Genomic DNA, 15,815 nt, shown 5'->3' with positions numbered 1-15,815 from the left:
CAAGAATGATGAACACTGGCTATGGCACAGAAGACTGGGGCATCTTAGCTTCTCTCAGATAAGGAAAGCATGCAAATATCAGGCAGTTCGTGATCTTCCTGACATCAGAATTCTAAACAATACAATATGCAAGTCATGTCAATTTGGTAAGAAAACCAGAACTAATTTCCCTTAGAAGGAAGGATCAGCTAGCAGGCCACTTGAACTTGTTCACACTGATATATGTGGTCCAACTAGGAAGAGGTCACCTCGAGGAGAAGAGTATTTCATATTGTTCATTGACAACTTCTCAAGGATGTGTTGGATAGGACTCATGAAGTATAAAGATGAAGTTTTCGAAAAGTTCAAGTCATTCAAAGCCTTGGTTGAAAACAAATCAGATCGCAGAATCAAATGCCTCAGATCTGATCGAGGAGGGGAATTTACCTCAGATGAATTTTTCGATTTTTGTGAAGAACATAGAATAAGAAGGGAATTTTCTGCTGCAAGGACTCCTCAGCAAAATGGAGTAGTGGAAAGGATGAACAGAACGGTTCAACAAATGGCTTGTGCTATGTTTGATGAATCTGGAACTCCCGCAACCTTCTGGGGTGAAGCCACATTTTCCACTATTACTATTCTCAACAAGACAAACATCCGGTTTAACAGCACTCGGACTCCTCATGAACTTTGGTACGGTAAGACTCCCACTGTAAAATACTTCAAAATTTTTGGAAGCAAATGCTACATTAAAAGGACTGATGAAAATCTTGGCAAGCTTGAACCTAGAGCAGATGAAGGCATTTTACTTGGCTACTCTCCCCACAGCGAAGCTTACAAATGCTACAATAAAAGACTTGGTAAAATTGTTGAAAGTATTGATGTAGTGGTTGATGAAGAAGGAAACACTCCTAGGCAGGTGAAATCTGAAGATTTCGAAGATGGCGAAGACTATCCGTCAACATCAAATCAGATTCATGACGAAGAAGAAACCCATGAGGAACCAAAAGAACAAATAAGGATAGAACAAAAGACTCCATCCAGATACGTTCAGAAGAATCATCCAGAATCTCAAATTTTGGGGCAGAAAGAAGCAGGTGTACAAACAAGAAGAACCATTTCAGAAGCTTCAAGCTATCTAGCATTGCTCTCCTCCACTGAACTGCAGAATGTAAGAGAGGCTTGCAAATATGAATGCTGGGTCAAGGCCATGGAAGAAGTACTCGAACAGATTGAAAAGAATAACACTTGGGAGTTGGTTCCTAGACCAAAAGATAATAATGTCATAGGGACAAAATGGATTTTCAAAAATAAGCTAAATGAAAATGGGGATGTGGTTAGAAACAAGGCAATACTTCTTTGTAAAGGATATGCGCAACAAGAAGGAATAGACTTTGAAGAAACTTTTGCTCCAGTTGCCAGACTTGAGGCCATAAGAATGTTCCTTGCTCTCTCTAGCTTTCAGAAGTTCAAAGTATTTCAGATGGATGTAAAATCTACCTTTCTGAATGGAGACTTAAATGAAGAAGTATATATTGAACAACCAGATGGGTTTATTCTTGGAAATGATCCAAAACTTGTATGCAGACTCAAAAAGGCTCTCTTTGGCCTTAAACAGGCTCCAAGGGCATGGTATTATCGGTTGGACAAGTACCTCCATCAACAAGGTTTTATAAAAGGATTAACTGATAGAAATCTATATATAAAAATTGATAATGATAAGTTGTTGATACTTGTTGTGTATGTTGATGATATCATCTTTGGTAGCAATGAAGAAAACATGAGTCAAAATTTTGCCTTGGTGATGCAAAAAGAGTTTGAAATGTCCATGCTTGGTGAGCTCACATATTTTCTTGGTTTACAAGTCCAACAAAAAAAAGATGGCATTTTTCTATCACAAACTAAATATCTCAAGCAGATCTTGAAGAAATATGGGATGGAGGATTCAAAACCAGTATGTACCCCTATGGTGACAAGATGTAGCCTCAACGCAAATGATGAATCGGCAGTTGTACATCAGCCAACCTATAGATCCATGATTGGTAGTCTGCTCTATCTAATAGGTACTTGACCAAACATTATGCGTGCAGTGGGAATAGTTGGAATGTTTCAGGAAAATCCAAAGGAAACTCATCTTTAGGCAGTTAAGAGAATCTTCAAGTATCTTCAAGGAACTCAAAACTATGGCTTATGGTATCCTAGAGGTACAGATCTTACACTTCATGCATACACTAATTCGGATTGGGTAGGAAGCATGGATGACAGGAAAAGCACTAGTGGTGGTGCATTCTTCATGGGTCCTAGATTAGTATCTCGGTTCAGCAAGAAACAAAGCTCTATTGCATTATCTATAACTGAAGCAGAATATGTAGTTGTTGCATCTTGCTGCACACAACTCCTTTAGATGATGCAAACATTGCAAGATCTTCAAATCACCTACACTCCACCTATCTTTATTTTCTGTGACAATACAAGTGCAATCAGTATTTCAAAGAATCTTGTCATGCATTCAAAGACTAAGCACATACCGATCAAGTATCATTTTCTCCGAGAACGAGTGCTTGAACAAAAGGTCAAATTGGAGTATGTTCCCTCTAAGGAACAAGTTGTTAATATTCTCACCAAACCACTGCCCAGGGAGACCTTTGAATACCTCAGACAAAAGCTGGGGGTAATTGATGCATCATCTTGCTATTGAATCTTGTCTGTTTTCAGAGATTGTTGGTTGTACGGGATTTTCATATAAGGTATACGCATACATACGCTGGTTTATGTGGGTACAGTCAACTTGAAGAAAAGCAAGGATGAGAAGAGTCCGCTATGGGTTTGTCAGAGACAATCTGGCACAGGTTCAGGGGGAGCATATATTCTTCTAATAATGCATTGTTGGCATTATCATACAAGATCTTGGTTTAATTCTTCAGTTATTTTGATTTCAGGAGGAGAAAGTGCAGAAGGAGAACATGGATACTGATCTGAATAATGATTGACAGATGCTGCTGATATTTTTTCTCTATCTTTCTTTTGTCAAGATCATGTAACAGCCTATCTTGATTGACCCACTATGCCTTGGATGGATAATGTAATATGCTTATTATATCATGTATCCCCACTTGGTTGGGAGTCGTATGTATGAGTCTTTGGTGATAGGAAGGTCAGTTATGATGTATAAAGTCATATTTGTTTTGTAGAACTGTTACACTAAAAAATGTCACCTTGACTACTTACAGTTAGTATGGCTCAAATCAACAGTCATGCTACCCTCTTAGGCAAGTCTCATGCCTCTGTTATCCATCTCAAACTCAAAGAAGAGAGAAAGTCTTGTAAAAACTATGTTTATCTCTGGGGTCGCAGGTTCTCTCTAGCCTTACCTGCGGGGACGCTGACCATGTTCACAAAATCTGCGTCCATGGACGCTCTGTATGTTAAGGGACAGGTGCGTCCCTCTGTAAAAGGCAAAATGCGCGAGTTTTATCTTGAAAAAGTTACTTGTGGTTACTTCTAGAACATTCTAGAGGTCGGTTTGATGAAATGGATGCACCTCCAGTTGGTTCATGTATCTCTATTAAGGGGGAACTTATCCCATCAATAAGGGAGCTATCCCACCCAAAGAGGGGGATGATCCCATTGATAGTGGACCTGAATAACCTCTTTACAGCACTATAAATAAAGGCATTGAGCCAGAAGGAGAGGAGGTTGGAGCTATACATTTTCTTTGGGTAAATGCTACAGGATTTAGGTCTTCCATTAGAGCCTTTGTGAGGAGAGATTGTCTTCACTTGATTCTACTTGGGAGAGGGTGAGCTTTGTCAAAGTAGAGGAAAACCCTTGATGGACCCTGGGAGGAACTTGCACAACACCAAGGCCAGGTTGTAAGAGTTTCTTTGTTTCGTTATTAATACAAACTGGTTTATTTTTCTCAATAGCTTGTGTTAATGAGTTATTTCATGTGTTCCTTGGTCTGCATGTTGAATATATGTTTTATTATATGAAATGCAAGTGCTTGGTAATTGTTTGATTGTTTGTGGTTGCAGGAATTGACTTGAAGGAGGAGCTCATCCGGATCGTCAAGAACGGACTTCAACAACAGCGTTTTGGAATAAGGTAAGCCTAAACACTTGTAGTTTTCATGTTGTAAAAGGTGTATTTAGAGAAAGATCACTCCATTTTGTCTTGTTTGTCATTAGAATGTCTTAGACTTCTAGGAAGGTCAGTCGTGTCCGCACCTTTGACAAATTCCGTGTGACAAGAACATCTTCTTGCAGATCATGCCTATATGTCAGTGGGAGCTTGGACAGCACAGCAAAGTAGAGATTTCAGCATGTACTCAGAGGGAGCACAACCCTTTGCCCTTGATGTCAAAGGGGGAGAAAAGAATTTGAGTGACTTTGGGTTGCCATCAAGTCCAAAGAGGGAGATTGTTGACATAGGTTTGGCTCGATGACATAAGTGTTGTCCTTGATGGCAACTCACTCAATAGCATATCACAAGTTCAGGCTCTCAAAATAATAGCAAATAAGATACCCGCAGGTTCCTGTTCACAAAGCCGCAGACATATGCAGGTGCGCCGAACAAAAGCTGTGGACATGTACACAGGTGCTACGAACAAAAAGTGCGGACATAAAGTACACGCACTTTCATGCAGAGAAAAGCATGCACATGGGAAATCTTATGGTTCGTCCATGGTATTTAGTCTGAAATTTTTGATCCTATGGTTTTGGTCTGTGGTTTTTGCATCTAAAGTATTGAACCCAGGTTTTGGGTCCCTAGTATTGGATCTCTATGGTTTTGGACCATGGTTTCAGTAAGGCCTAGTCTATAAAAAGGAAAGGAGATCATTTGGCTGGAGCAACTAATGCGTTGAATATCTTGAGATGAGAAAGATCTGAAATATTGGTGATCGGTTGGTGAGTTATAGCTAGACATGAATCAAGGAGAAACCTGAGCATTACAAGACGGATCTATTGATGGGTCGAGATCTCTTTGGTGCATGATCAGATCTATAAATCTGATAATCTAGGGTATAAGTGAAGTCTGATAAATTATCTATACCTGCAGGTGTGACACAGTGCAAGCACGGATACCCACAGGTTCGACACAGTGCAGGCACGGATACCCGCAGGTTTGACATAGCGTAGGCACGGATACTCACAAGCTCGACACAGCGCATGTGCGGGTAGCTATAGGCTTGACACAGCGCAAGCGTGGATACCTGCAGGCTCGACACAGCGGAGGCGCGGATACCCGTAGGTTAAGGAAGTGAATACTGCGTATGTACGCAGATTTCTAGTGGTGAAGTTGCAGACTTTTCTTGAAATATGTTTTAGATGCTTTTGTCTATTACTGCAGTGTTCAGGGTTCTGAATTGGTGTCTGGTTACTGGTACTGTGTTCTGAGAAGTTATTGATTCAGTATTTGTACAAGGAAGTTGGTTGATTGCAGATCTATTTGATGTTTGATTGATATTCATGGATCCAATCTGAAAATTTATGAAACGTGGTCCCTGGAACAAAAGAGAAGTCTTCTGTAGGTCAGCACCTACGTACTAGTACCTCAGCTAGTACAAGAGCTAAGGGGATTGTAGCTCCCTTCCAGAAGAGTCTGGAGAGCGAGAGAAGGTTGTAGCCTTTTGCAGGTTGAAGCCTGCATACTAGTATAAGACTGCACCAGTACAAAATCATTGTAAAAAGAAGTTTCTAATTGAAAGAAGATAGAGACATATTGCAGCAGGTGGTTTTCACCCACATTGGGTTTCCACCTTATATCTTGTGTTCTTTTGTGTGACTTTCTGCTTTACTTTTATGTTCCTGCTTATTGTTATATGATTCTGACACACAGATTAATGATCAACATCTGAAGCATAAATTAAATTATAAGTCTGGGAGGTATACACAAGTTTCATTAGTCAGATCTGCAAATCTTTGTATAAATTGAAAAAGAATTTGATAATACTGATTCACCCCCCACCCTCTCAGTATTATTTTCAAAACACACAATGGTTAGAATGAAATATATTATAACCTTGCTCTATCATAAACCTAGAAAATTTCAAATACCACTACCTGTCCAAATCCTCATTATGAAATGTTGAATTTACATCTAATTGTTTAAGTTGCAAATTTTCTATTGTTGCTAGACTTAAAATAACTATAATTGAAGTCATTTTAACAACAAAAGAAAATCCATTTACAAAAAATTTGTCCTTGTACCTCCTTGTACCTCCATATTCAACCCATTTATTCGACAATTCTATTTTATCTATAGGCAACTAAACTAGGTTCCAAGTCTAGTTATATACCAAAGATTCCATCACCTCTTTCATGCCTTGATCCCACTTATTTCCAGTTTCTATTTTCATTGTTTCTTTATATCTTTCTAATGCATGAGAATTAGTCAGCAATACATAATACAGTGAATGAGAGTATCATTTAGAGGTTCTACATAACCTAGTATATTGTCTAACAACACTTGCAGAAGTTTGAGATGCCTATTGATATTGTCACTATTGAATATTTTTATTTTGGAACCTTTGGAATTACATTCCCTATGATTTCGTCAAGCATGATGTATTATATGTTTTCCTTTTCATGTTTCTTCCCCTACAAATAATCTTTGTACACGACCTTCTCATTGAAAACCGTATCTCTACTCCTAATAATTTTGTGATTTTCATAATACCATAAGTCATAACCAAAGCCATTAAATTCGTGTCCAATAAAAGTACACTTATCAGATTTTAAGTTACTTTGTTCCATTTCCTCTATCAATATGGGAAAATTCTTCACACACAAAAATATATAGAAATGAGTAGTTTACCATTTTACCTATCCATTCCTTCTTTGGAATACCACCATCCAAGGAACTTGAAATTTCTCTATTTATTATGTAAACAATAGTAACCATGATATCTACCAAAATCATAAGGGAAATATTGCATGCAATCTCATACCTTTGCATGCTCCATATTATCATGTTCATCCTTTCTGACACACTATTTCTTATGGTTTTCCTAGAACCATATTCTCTTTATGAATCCCATGGTATGAACAAGAATTACAAATTTCCTTGTTGTAGTATTTTCCTCCATTATCTTATCTGAGACACATCAGCTTATTTCCTATCTCATTCTCAATCAAGTATTTCCACTTATTGAAAGCGTCAAAGACATTATATTTTTCCCAAATGCAATAAACCCAAGTTTTCATATTTGTGCCATCATTAAAAGTTACATAATAATAATAGTCACTAAAAGATAGTACATGAGTCAATAAGAGAACTTTGGACTTGGCAAGTTTCTCATCCTCATTGTTATACTTGAAGACCAACTAAATCTAAGTGGGAACCAAGTTTCTCTCTAGTTATTACCTTCATTACCATGTCTATAAGATTTTCGTTAATGTGCATCTTTTCCAACTTCAATTGTCCATCTTAAAAATTGATCATATGAAATGGTACTTGAGCTATAAATTAGTTTTAGAGTGGAAGCCTGAGTTCTTTGCAGATGAATGGCAATCCAATTATCATTGTACAACCTATTATTCCCCTGCTTCTTTCCCAATTCGTCCATAAACCTTCGTAACCAAATCATCTCTTTCTTAGCCTCAATAGCACTGACATATTTTTCCTTCATTGTTGAAAATGAAATTTTGAAATCCAACTTATTGTTGTTCCACTTATAGTAAAAACATACCATGTGGTGCTCCTCTTGCTATTTATATCACCTTTTATATCTAAAGTAACGTATCATTATAGAACAATGTTTCAACCTCAAAAACACAATTTCTGAGTAATTGTACCTCTCAAATAGCTAAGAATCCACTTTAATGACTTTCAATGTTCTTTACCTATGATATCCTTATACATGTTCGTGATTCCCACTACATGTGCAATATCATTATGCAGAACATCACATGGATTAAGATTCCAATTGTCGATTAGAAAAAACTTGGACATATATCCACTCTTGTATATTATGACACATCTCCTTAGTCAATTTGAAATGGTTGACCAAAGGTGGACAAAATAATTTTTCATCCTGCATTTTAAATATTTCCAACACCTTCTCTATGTACTTACCACAACACAATGTTAATTTGCAATTTTTCCTTTATCTTGTTATTCTCATACCAAAGATCTACTTTCTAGCACCCAATTCCTTCATTGCAAATTAATTATATAATTTTCTTTCACACACACTAATAGCATGCATGTTAGACCCTACAACAAGCATGTCATCTACATATAATAATAACATAATATATCTACCATTATCTAGAATCTTAAAATACACACAATGGTTAGAATGAAATATATTATAACCTTGCTCTATCATAAACCTAGAAAATTTCAAATACCACTACCTATCCAAATCCTCATTAAGAAATGTTGAATTTACATCTAATTGTTTAAGATGAAAATTTTCTATTTCCACTTGACTTAAAATATATATAATTGAAGTCATTTTAACAAAAAAAAAAATCCATTTACAACAAATGTGTCCTTGTACCTCCTTGTACCTCCATATTCAACCCATTTATTTTACAATGCTCTTTTATCTGTAGGCAACTAAACTAGGTTCCAAGTCTAATTATATACCAAAGATTCCATCACCTCTTTCATGCCTTGATCCCACTTATTTCCAGTTTCTATTTGCATTGTTTCTTTAAATATTTATAGTTCATGAGAATTAGTCAGCAATACATAATACAGTGAATGAGAGTATCATTTAGGGGTTCTACATAACCTGGTATATTGTCTAACAACACTTGCAGAAGTTTGAGATGCCTATTGATATTGTCATTGTTGAATATTTTTATTTTTTGGCACCTTTGAAATTGCATTCCCTATGATTTCATCAAGCATGATGTATTCTATGTTTTCCTTTTCATGTTTCTTCCCCTACAACTAATCTTTGTACACGACCTTCTCATTAAACATTGCATCTCTACTCCTAATAATTTTGTGATTTTCATAATCCCATAAGTCATAACCAAAGCCATTAAATTCGTGTCCAATAAAAGTACACTTATCAGATTTTAAGTTACTTTGTTCCATTTCCTCTATCAATATGGGAAAATTCTTCACACACGAAAATATATAGAAATGAGTAGTCTACCATTTTACCTATCCATTCCTCCTTTGGAAGACCACCATCCAAGGAACTTGAAATTTCTCTATTTATTATGTAAATAATAGTAACCATGATATCTACCAAAACCATAGGGGAAATATTGCATGCAATCTCATACCTTTGCATGCTCCATATTATCATGTTCATCCTTTTTGACACACTATTTCTTATGGTTTTCCTAGAACCATCTTCTCTTTATGAATCCCATGGTATGAACAAGAATTACAAATTTCCTTGTTGTAGTATTTTCCTCCATTATCTTATCTGAGACACTTCAACTTATTTCCTATCTCATTCTCAATCAAGTATTTCCACTTCTTGAAAGCATCAAAGACATTATACTTTTGCCAAATGCAATAAACCCAAGTTTTCATATTTGCATCATCATTAAAGTTACATAATAATAATAGCCACTAAGAGATAGTACATGAGTCAATATACATACATATGTATACACAAGCTTTGACTTTTCACTCTCATTTTTCATCCCAACTTTATGAAATATAAATGTCTTATATTTTCCATAAACATAGTGCTCACAAAAATCCAAGTCAACCTACTTCAAATCCAAGAACAAATTCCTTGACTAGAAAATCTACATCCCCTTATCACTCATGTGGCTAATAATATTATGTCACAACGTTGTATCTACTCATGTAGAAGTTAAAACAATATAAATCCTAACATTACTTGTACATAAATAGAATGTACCTACCATGTCTCATTTTTCTATTATCAACAATCCATTAGTGATCTTCCACAAATTTTCGAAAAAATGTAATTGTATATCCTTCACATCCCAACTACCATACTGAAAGTATATTTACTCTCAAATTAGGAGCGTTCCTCACCTCTTTCAGCAACCATTAGTTTCTATTTTGTAGTTTTATCTATATCTTACCATATAACGAACAAAGTTGGTATACTCATAGGAATGCTTTGATACCAATGTAACAAACAAAGTTCGTATATGCAGCAATAATCTTCACAATACTTAAAACACAAAAACATCTATTGTAGGAAAAGTAATTGTATATTGAATATTATAAAAGAATTGATGAGATAATTACAATGAGGGTGAGGGTCTGCTTATATACCCTAGGCAAGTGCCCTTTCACAAATGGACATGTCCTTAGATATGTCCCTTCAATACTAACTATTAGTTAGTTAATCATTAATTATGATTATTATTGTTTACATTATTTTTTATTATTTTTCTATAAATTATATTCATAACATTGCCTTCCTCTTCAAAAAGTTTTGTCCTCAAAGCTTATCGCTAACAAGGTGTGTCATCTGCTTCTCGTCTTGTAATTTGTTCATATCTTCTATGAATTCTTGGAGTTGTTATATTTTTTGATACAAGAAGATAAGATCCTTGGAGTGATAAATAAAATCATTGAACTAAGAAGGGATCTAACCATCCTATGTTAATCTTCTGTGGAATCTTGCGATGACTCGAAACTTATGATGAATTGTTATCACATGGGTGGATTGTACAAACTTCAGTATTCCTTCAAGCATAAGTTTGTTGTTTATGTTTTGAGTGATACTGATAAGTAGATTGATTGAAAAGTATGCTCTTATGATTTGGATGTCAATAAGGAGTTTGTTTTGTTGGACTTTCCCTTATCACGTGTGTGGAAATTTCTTGGTTAAATTTAGATAATATTGTTGTTGAGTTGGCTATTGAATCATCACTTGGAATTCCATTGTTTGAACTGCAACATCTGAATATGTTTTAACTTCTATTGATTTCTCATCTTATTGAATTATTATATTGATTGAATCGGTAATTTTTCCTTTATCTTCAACTTGGACTGTTATGACTGGAGACTTCAGTACTTCTTCTTGAGTAAGTTGTTCTAACTAGTCATTTAGTGACTTCTTGTCACTTTTAAGTCTCTTTATTTGTGTAATAAATTTTTATTTATGATTCCTTAGACGTAAAAGTTCTTCGTTTTCTAAATTGTTGATTTTGTTTTTAGTGTCCTTATCTTTTAAAATTTTGATTTTTTCTAATAACCTATGGTTCGGTTCTTTTAAGCGCAAATTTTCTTTTTCTTTCTTTGATAGATTCTCATTGAATTTCATCTCAAGACGTTCTTTTTATTCTTCTAATTTTTTCTTTGTAGTTTTGAACTCCTTGACATTCTCAAGTAATTCTTGACTATTATCTCTTAGATGCAAAAAAAAAGTTTACTTTCTGTTGATTCTTCATAAAATCGATCTTCAACATATTTATGTTTCTTTTCTGATGCCGCATTTTTTTGTTCAAGTTCTACGAGCTCTTATTTTAATATATTTATTTGTGTAAGTGAATTATCTTGATATTCTTCTAAAGTAAACAATTTCCTGCATTTTGGACAAAATATTGTGCGGTTTTTAAAAATGGATGAATACTCATATTTTGTTCGACAAAATGGACTTCTAGTAGAATTATGTATGGAATCCATATCTCCTTCATTCATCTTCAAATTAGACTCCATTTTTTTCTCTTCAATGGTTGACTCAATTCTGCTCAAATTATACTCCATTCTTTTTATAAAACTTTAACGTTTTTTTACCTTAATTTAAATTCCTCTTCTTCTTCTTTTTATAATACTTCATTTATATCTATTGTTTTTCACTTAGTAAAATACCCTTACCCTTAAAATCCTTAAGGATGTATCCAAAAAAAAAAAATTCTTAATAAAATCCCTCTTTAAAATTTAATATTATGAGATTACCCCTTGGGTTTGTATAGACACATTAGTTTGTACAAACACAACTGTATGTTGCTTGGAATGTAGTTTTTTTCAATTGTTGTATGGAATGTAGTTAGTCATCGAAAATGTGTGATTATGCCTCTGAATTTTATTGTGCGATATGACAATGAAATTGAAAAAAAAATGTGAAAATTATGTGGTGGCACATGGTGTCATTGACAATAGGGAGCGTTGCCAATTTTGGGTTTTCAAAATTACGATATCGATTTCTGAAAATCGGGAGCTAGAACTTAACGAAGGCAATGGTCTGGAAATGATCTATCGAGGTGCCGGCATCACAGCATCGGACTATGGTGATGTCCCAGGAGTAGTTGTGGAATGGCAGCAAGGACCACTGTTATGGTGTGTGATGGTGCACTGGTGGTGGCGGGTGAGTTTGGGAGTCAAGCTAACGACTAGCAGAAGGGTGCCAATGGTTGTGTGGTTGGGCTTCGGCGGTAGCAAGTGCGGTTGTTCATAGAAATGGATGATGGTGGGGATGTTGTATGGTGTTTTTAGTAGTATGTGGAGGAGTTGGGTGAGACAACAGCTACAGATTATGGAGAAAGCAGATAGCCAGTCTTCCACAGGCGGTGGTGATTTTAAGTTTGTGGAAAAATTGAGGGTGGATGCAACAAAGGTTTCAACGACTATTGGGTCTATGGTCAACAATTTAAGTGGAAGGAAACTACGACAAATGTCTGGCAGTTGCACCTGCTATAGGGCAACATTTTTTGCACGTTTTGGGGAGAAGGTGGGCAGGGTTGTGGCGACTAGGCAAGTTGTTTTGACCATATATATATATATATATATATATATATATAGATATAGATATATATATATATATATATATATATATAACTCTTTTCTTTTTTCTTTTTTTAATAGTTTTTTTCTTGATACTTGAATATTTTTTCCTTTTTTTAAATTATTTTTTTACCCTTAGATATATATATATATATATATATATATATATATATATATATATATATATATATATATATATTCTTTTTCTTTCTTTGTTTTTTTTAATTGGCCAATGGCCTTACAACAAAGTGGAAAACCTCCAAATATTTGTGTGGCTAAAAGCCTAATTTCCAATTGAAATGAACTAATGAAGGGTTAATGACCAAAGGCCAAATCATACTAGCTTTTTGTAGCAATTGAGCAGCCAAATGATCAAACAAATCTGATACCAATGTAATGAACAAAGTTCATATACTCAGAGGAATGCTCTGATACCAATGTGAACAAGGTTTGTGTACGTAGCAATAATATTCAAAATACTTTGAAGACAAAAACATCCATTGTAGGACAAGTAATTGTATATTGAATGTTATAAAAGAATTGAGGAGATGATTACAATGAGGGTGAGGGCACTTATATACCCTAGGCAGGTGCCCCTTCACAAACAGTCCCTCCAATACTAACTATTAGTTAGTTAATCATTAATTATGATTATTATTGTTACATAATTTTTTATTATTTTTATATAAATTATATTCATAGCATACCCTTTACAACAATTTTAGATTGTTCATCATCACCCAAATAAACCTATCCAAAATCACCCTAAACATTCTCTTGAAAATATTTCCTATGGTGTGTGGCATGAACTGAAGTCCCCAAGTCTAACACCCAATAATTAGCAATATTATATAATGTTAGGATTAAATCATATTAAAACATGTCACCTATTATATTTTCTTCCATATCATTCTCTTAATATCTATCTCCTTGTTTTCCTTTTCAATACCAATAGTCTTTCTTTAGGTGACCTTTCTTCCCACAATGCCAAAATTAAAGATTCCCTATGGATTTGAATCTTCCCTCCTTAGACTTATTGTGTTTCCCTAGGCCCTTTCCTATCTCCTTTTGTCTTCCTTTTTTTCCATAGTTAGAGATTTATTTATGTCTCATCGATGCTTTTCCACCACATTTTTCATTAAGGATAACACAAGCAACGTCATCAAACTTTAAAATGCTTGAATCATAAAAATAATTGCTCACATCCATGACCAATCCATTCCAACTTTCTAGAAAGGAGCACAAAATCAAAATATCCCTAACCTCATCATCAAATTTCACTCCTATAAAACTAAAAATATTGGTACCCATGTTAGACTCATTAAAATTATTAACGATGAATCAACTTCTAACACATTCATATTAAATAAACACTTCATAAAAAACAACTAAATGGAGGCTAAGGGTTTTTCATATAGTTTGGACAATTCTTTCATGAGCTTCTCCATTGTATTTTTTTTTTTTGAAAGCCATTGACATTTCTAGGTACAATCATATTATTTCTAGTGCCTTTTTGTCAAGACCTCCCATTCTTCATCTCTCATAGTTGTTGGATTCTTTTCTATTCTACCCAATGGTAGGTAAATATCTTTCATTTTCATCTTCCATAGTTGATTTTTTTGGCCACTAAACTTCTTGACATCCTACCATTGTTCCCACTTGAACTAGGAATCATTCTTTATTGCAACTTTTATCAACAAAATAAACCTTAAACTATAAGGTTAGTTGTTAAGAATAGGATCATAGAGCAATAAAAATCAAAATGAATGTAGAAATGAACATAGAAGAACACAATACAAGAGGGACATCATTATATGTGGTTCACTTGATATGGCCTTTTTCCATGGAGAAGCAACCATTCCTTCTTTTATTCCATCCAAGAAAATTAAGATAACAACAATACAACATATCCGCTACAACCTCCTCTTCACTCTATCATAGTCTCCTCTCTTAATGCATAGTCATATTACAATTCCCTCATAAAAGGAAAGTTTTCTTCTAGGGAAAAGAAGGTGCCAATATAACTTATACTATTATATTTGTAACCTAATGATTAATGGTATAGATTGAATATGAAATTATAATGTTTTACATGGAATTTTTATTTTAAAATATATATTTTTGAGTACTTCCCCTGAAACCCACTAAAGCAGGATCCAAAAAGTTTCAATTGCCCCCCTATACCCCCTAGAAATACTAATGGAGTAAAATCCCCCCATACTCCCTGATCAAAAACTAGGACCCAAACATAGGTGAAGTAAGACCTTTGAATTAATAAGATAATCAAGCTCACAACCAACAATTATATCTACATACATAATGAAATTAATCGAGCATCCATGCTTGATTACTAATGTAGAAGATAAATTTAAATTTTTTTATTGATGGAATTAAAGGGAGGATGTACTTTGAAAACTCTATTTCCCTAAATAAGAAGTAACTTTTGGCAATGTCATGACATATCATAGTAGTTATTATTTTCAATATTACTAGTATTAGCTACTAAAACCCTCCCTCACATAATCTATGTGTTAATGTTAACTTTGTCAAACATGGAAAAATTATTTGATATTGATGCATTAATTGTATGCCATGATAGGTTTTGTATGTCAATATACTTTATCAAGTCTAATCATAATATGATGGAATAAGATTTGGTTTATCTAGTTTGGTTGAATGGTAAAAAGAAAGATTCATCTAAATAGTAATGAGGATGTATGTGATGATATTATATAAATGATAGTGTTTCTATGTGTATTCAATTCATAAGATATTCTAATGAGCTAATTATCATTATATTTAGACATGTAATAAAATTAACATGATTTGTTTGACTTGCTATAATAAAATAACATATTCACTCCATGATCAAATCATTTATTTATAGTGAATTTGAGGAACATGATCCATTCCAGAGGTTATGCATTATTTTTCACTTCCATTTTGAGATATTTTAATTTTATTTTAGCTTTAATTTCGTGTCCACTTGGTCATTGCAATGTTCTCTAAAAAAATTATTTAACTTGTTCACAAGTTTTATTCCATTGTTTCTGTTTCCAGTTTAATAATTGTATGGTAAAATAAACTAATTTTTTGATATGCTAGTATGTTTTGATCACTAGTAGTAGTTAAATAACTATGCCATCTAGGAG

This window comes from Pinus tabuliformis, chromosome 7 (genome assembly GCF_031772625.1).
Source record: "Pinus tabuliformis cultivar Carrire ecotype Pingquan chromosome 7, CPIR1, whole genome shotgun sequence".
Taxonomy (NCBI): domain Eukaryota; kingdom Viridiplantae; phylum Streptophyta; class Pinopsida; order Pinales; family Pinaceae; genus Pinus; species Pinus tabuliformis.
Note: the sequence above shows the minus strand (reverse complement) of the source record.